Source organism: Columba livia, chromosome 7 (assembly GCF_036013475.1).
Source record: "Columba livia isolate bColLiv1 breed racing homer chromosome 7, bColLiv1.pat.W.v2, whole genome shotgun sequence".
In the NCBI taxonomy this organism is placed as follows: domain Eukaryota; kingdom Metazoa; phylum Chordata; class Aves; order Columbiformes; family Columbidae; genus Columba; species Columba livia.
In genome coordinates, this window is record NC_088608.1 from 39025364 (window position 1) to 39031363 (window position 6000).

Sequence of the window (6000 nt, forward strand, 5' to 3'; positions counted from 1 at the left end):
TCTTGTCTTTCTCATGTTTCCATCCTTCTTTTTCTCAGGAGGCAAATGCAAAGAATCGTCCACACCTAAACCTGAGAGTCATTCATACTACACAGGGATTTCTCAAGTTCAACTGGATGGCAACACTGTCCCCCGAAAAACACAGCTGGGAAGAGCCAGAAAATAGAACATTACATCTGGTAACTGCATTGGTGTGAGCTGGTATCATGAATGGACACAGTGCCATTCTCTGCATTCCTTCTGCATTGCACTGTGATGGGAGAGATCACAAATACAATTCCTGCTATGCAGATTGCGATTATGATAGATGAAAACCCCTTTCTTGTTCTCTCTCTTGACCTTCTGGCGTATGCTGAATCTAACCGAGTTTTTAAAGGCCCTAATTCATAAATCTAATAACAACACTAAGAGAAGCTGAGGTGTGTTCTCTTAATCATCAATGGAACTGGTATCACATTTTCTTTGTAAAAAAGCTGCAGTAGGGCTGGAAAAAAAGGATCTTGGCTGAGTTTCAGGCTCGACCGTTAGGCAGGAAACCGTCCTGCTGCCACCATAAGGAAAAAAGGGGCACTGTGAGAGAGACTTTTCAGAGCAGCATCTCATCTTCAGCCCTGTGTTGAGGGACTGGGTGACCCACGGCTCTGTATACTTAGTGCTGTCATTGAAAAAGGGGTTGCAGTGGCTATACGCTGACATGGGCCAGTTTTGAGCTGCTGTGCTCCTCAACAGAGACTTTGCCAAAAAAGGAGAAGAATTCATCACCTATTACAACATATTTTGGCTGTGGTATGCAAGCAATTTGGTAGAGTCTCTCTATGTGAGTACTGGCAGTCTTTGAAACAAAAGAAGTGGGCTTGCGTGCGCTGAAGAATTTTTGCTGTTGGCTTCACTGGAGCCATGATTCTTCACCAGATCCACATCCCAAAGGCCTAAAGTGCCCTTAAAAGGGCTGCTGCAAATTGATGATTCGTAATCACAGTCCCCAGTTGACACGACAACCAGCACCACTCCTGCAAACCTTGTAACCCTCTGTCTGTACCACACTCAGTACTCACTCGTGGGACTCTTCTGTCCCTGCCTTTTTCTGCTGGAACTTCTGTTGACAATAAAGTGCATTTTTAAGTGTTTGAAGGCAAATTATACTCCTTGGCACTTAGTGTTTCAGTGTTTGCGCTTCAAACACTCTGGAACGTGCTCATTTGTTTAATAGCTACAGTCCTTACTGGAATGTTTTTAGATTGTATAAACATTCCTACCAGTTTTATGGGTTTCTAAACTTTTTTTTTAATGTGGGTACAAATTCAAGCTGACAGTGTTCTTTCCATTAAATAGGGCCAACTTGCTATTGATAGAGGAATATCTCTGAAATAGCTTTCTGGTGGCTTGAAATGGAAGATTTTTCCTTGACGCTGAATAGAAAAAAACCCATCCCATGTATTTGATCAGTTCTTACTCTGCCCTGGTGTCTGTGAGACTCCTGCTGGTGGAAAGGGGAAGGGAAGAGAGTGAAAAAATCAGGATAACGGAGAAAGGAATATATTTTCATTGTACACTGTGTTTGCCAGTTACTGTTGTCATGCAGCCAGCAAAGATCTCAATGCTTTTAAATTTCTCACTAGTAGGTTCTAGTACGTTGGTGCTTTCCTGACATAACCACATTTTACGTGTGTCAGCACTGCTTTAAAAGATCAGTATAGGAAACTCCTGCAACTACACCATCTGCTTTCAGTTTGCCTTGATTTAGTGTCAGCCAAGCTCCAATAATCCAGATGATTAAAGGGGACAGAGCTAAACCTGCTGCATTTTGAGGATTTAAACCTACCTTTTCCCCCTGTAAATTTTGACCTTTTCAAAATGAAGCTTTTTTTCCCCAGAAAATGGAATATAAAGGGAGTGTTTGCTACTTTAATCAGTGGAGCCAAATTCCAAGCATTCTGGCTGCTTTTCACTGACAGAAAAATTATTCCAAAATAATTAGAGCTCATAAATGAGACTGTAGGTCACTGTAACAGTAACAGCTAACTTGGCCTTTTGCAAAGTATACATTTTCTCAAGAAATGTCCATCTAACAGGCAAAACGCCCATTAATGATGACCTTGGGAAAATACAGCCTGAAGAAAGTAGTGGATGCTTGACTGCTGGCTGGAGCAGTTTCCCTTTGAGGAACATTGTGCTTGGGTTTTTCTCACTTGTCCTGCATTCAGCCTGGTCCTGAAGCCTCTGAAGATGGAACTCTTCCCATCTATATTATGAAAGAAATAGCAGGATAAAAACTTATTTAAAAGTCTTTTAAAATCAAAACCTTTGAGAGCTTAATTGAACGTACTCTGACAAAAATATGTGGTTCACTTACAGCTATTGACTTGAGGTTTATACGTTATTGCCAAGTCATGGAATTAATAAAGCTTTAATGTTGAAATCAGAAACAATTGTTTTGTGTATTTTGGGGGTTGCAGCATTGAGAAAATATATGCCTAGATTCCACATAGATACTAAAAAGGAGGATTTGGATTTCAAGTAATGAAGATGACTTGTTTAAAGCTCTTAAGAGAAATTTTTCAATCAGTCCCTTGAAAATTCCAGAATTTTCCAGGATTGTGTGGGGTGGGCGTGAAGAATGCTTGTTAAATCTGCATTTTGGTTGAAATCCTGAAACACAAGAGTTGAGGTGTTGTCGTTTCAGTCTCACTGCCCTTGTGTTCTGTGGAATACACGCCCAGCCTCGCGACTGGATTCTGCGAGAGGCGGATTGGAGATGCCTTAGCAGAGCTTTGGTTCGTCATCGTGTGCACCTTGTGTCTTATTTATAACCATAGCACACCTGCTTGTCCGCTCATTTTTATCTGCGTACCCTAAAGTGCTCATTCTGAGGAGGAACCCCCCGATCCTTGCACATTGTTAGTGGCCGTTTTTCGCCGTGTTGTAAAACGTTTAGTTTTACAAAGGCACACGGTGTTACCCGCAGGAGCATCACATCTCCAGCAGATCTCCGTGGTACCTCGCAGAAGTTGGGGAGCAGCAGAACTAAGAATTGAGAACGTACAAGGTACTGCAGAGGGACATCGCTCAGAGATGCTGGTATTGCTGCTGCCATGTAGACAGAGAAGGCGTGAAATAGGCGGAAACCAGGAATATTTCAAGAAAGAACTAATGGTAAATCTCTCTGCGCTCTGGGCGGACAGCGGGGAAAAAGGCAGCAGAAGAAAGCTGAGCACTCTAGTTCTGAGATGCGACTTGGAGGACATGACACGAGCTGAAACAGAAGATGTATTATTGTGTGTAACGAGAGAGCCTGGGAAGAAAAGCTGACCCAAGACAGAAAAACATATCCGGAGAGCAGGGCAGACAGAAATCTCCAGGGAGGCCAGCACAAAGACTGACCTCATAGTGGCCTTTGCTAGAACTCAAAGCTGGGAAGATCTGGCAATTTTTTTTAACTCTGTATGGAACTCTGTATTGGTAATGTCAGAACACTTTAAACCAAAATTAATGTTAAATATTGCTTAGATTAACATTGAAAATTATTGCTACTGTGTTTCAGTTTCCCAGGTAATTATTTCTTTGTTTCAGAACACAGTTTTTGGTAACTGTTGATTGTAGGTAGTTATGCACATTCTGGCCAAGCAGTAGGTCCTTAACCCTGTCCTGTGTTAACTTTGTTATAAAGACCGCACATAGAGTCACTACATTTGTGACCTAAGCTTGTTCTTTAGGGACGCACCCATTTGTTCATCGTTAATAAAACACGATGTCTTTAATAAGCACTGAGTTTCTTAGATGCCTTGAATTTTCAACATTAATTTTTCCTATTGCAGAGCTATACCACCAACGGGAGAAAATACACAGCAGTGCTCAGCATCTGTAGCGCTAGTTCCACTTGTCATTATTTGAGAGTAACGAATGAGTAGGTATGTATTTCTGGCATGCTCCCAGCAGCACTTTCTGTGAGTAACCAAACTGGAATCAGCATATTTCTCCTTCTGAAGAAAATATAGTATCTGTCAGCAAGCGTGCCAGTAGTTTGCCCTTCCCAGTTCCTTTTTTTTCTGTGACTGTCTTGGACATCTTAAAAATTTCCAGCAATTTTAAATCTCTAGCAAAGAGATGTGGGCAGCTGTGTTGGGGACAAGCTGACCTCAGAGAGGATGTGACAGCAAGCTGAGCAGACAAGGGCGACGCGAGGAAGAGCTGATCTCTGGCCGTGGGGCCTTGCTGTGGTGAATGTCTTCCCCAAACCTGTCAGATGAAAACTCCTTGGCACATGAGAGCAGAAAGGTCTTCAGAGCTGGAGGGTTAGTGGGTGGGATTGAGGTCTGGCTAGTTAGGACCATCTAAATCTGTGCTGAGCTTAATTTTACAAGGGATACAAAAGCATCAAACAGCTTCTGGTGCCTTTAGGAACCAAGATCAGTGCCTGGGAAAAACATATTTGGTTGGTCTCTGTTGTTTGTTACTATGTACTAGGTCTTCAGCCACTTAATCTTGAAGTTAAACTATTTTAGCTGTTACATTTTCTGCTTGTTTTAAGCCTTGCAATTCATGGTTTGCTGAAGAGGACAGATGACCAGAGAATCTAAACTCCCTGGCTTTCTGTAGGGGACAAAAGAGCCTGTGCTTGCAGAAGTCCATGGGATCATTCAGGCCGTGTTATGCTGAGGCGGCTTTTGGACAAGATCTGACAAGATCTTCCTTTGTAGGCACAAAGGCGTTTGTGTTTCCTTTCTTTTGCTCATTCTCTGCTCCATACAAGAGGCTCTGGAGTCAAGCAACACTGAGCTGTCTTCTGACCTGCTGTAGTGGGGTTCTGTGCACCTCTATTAACATGCTCAGCCCCTTTCACTTCTATTGGCATCTCAGAGAGTTTCAGGTTGTCAGAAATGTTGGGGCCCCATGTCCTCATTTGCAAACAGCGTCTCAGTGTCCATCCCAGTAAGGCAACATGAACGCTGCAGCCATTTGGGTGTTTTTTTTCTGTGGAAAAATCACAGCATCCCAGAATGTGAGGGGTTGGAAGGAACCTCGAAAGCTCATGCAGTGCAATCCCCCCATGGAGCAGGAACACCCAGATGAGGTTACACAGGAAGGTGTCCAGGCGGGTTGGAATGTCTGCACAGAAGGAGACTCCACAACCCCCCTGGGCAGCCTGGGCCAGGCTCTGCCACCCTCACCAGGAAGAAGTTTCTTCTCATATTTAAGTGGAACCTCTTGTGTTCCAGTTTATATCCATTGCCCCTTGTCCTACTGTTGGTTGTCACCGAGAAGAGCCTGGCTCCATCCTCCTGACACTCCCCCTTTCCATACTGATCCCCATTAATGAGTCCCCCCTCAGTCTCCTCTTGTCCAGCTCCAGAGCCCCAGCTCCCTCAGCCTTTCCTCACACGGGAGATGCTCCACTCCCTTCAGCATCTTGGTGGCTGCGCTGGACTCTCTCCAGCAGTTCCCTGTCCTGCTGGAACTGAGGGGCCACAACTGGACACAATATTCCAGGTCTCTGGATGGCAGCACAGCCTCTGGCGTGTCAGCCACTCCTCCCGGTTTGGTGTCATCAGCAAACTTGCTGACAGTCACTCTATTCCCTTGTCCAAGTCATTGATGAATATATTGAATAATACAGGCCCCAGCACTGACCCCTGAGGCACTGCACTAGATACAGGCCTCAACTGGACTCTGCCCCATTGACCACGACTCTCTGGCTTCTTCCCTTCAGCCAGTTCACAGTCCACCTCGCTACCCGGTCATCCAGACCGCACTCCCTCAGTTTAGCTGTGAGGATGCTGTGGAGACTGTGTCAAATGCCTTACTGAAGTCAAGGGAGATCACGTCCACCGCTCTGCCATCCTCCATCCATCTTGTTATGTCCTCATGAAAGTCAATGAGGTTGGTCAAGCACAACTTGGTGAAGCCATGTTGACTGCCCCTAATGACCCTCTTATCCCTGATATGCCTTGAGACAGCACCAAGGATAAGTCGTTCCATCAGTTTCCCAGGGATGGAGGTGAA

The 6000-nt window shown here is 44.5% G+C and overlaps 1 protein-coding gene across 16 annotated transcripts in view; it reads left to right on the forward strand.

Annotated features, from left to right (window-relative positions):
- Positions 1-2429, forward strand: part of PLCL1 (phospholipase C like 1 (inactive)) — a 133808-nt gene extending 131379 nt beyond the window's left edge. For all 16 annotated transcript variants that reach the window (XM_065069474.1, XM_065069475.1, XM_065069467.1 and 13 more), the window contains one exon: positions 39-2429. The gene's annotated coding sequence lies outside the window, so the exon portion shown is untranslated. The remainder of the gene's footprint in view (positions 1-38) is intronic.
- Positions 2430-6000: the final 3571 nt, after the last annotated feature.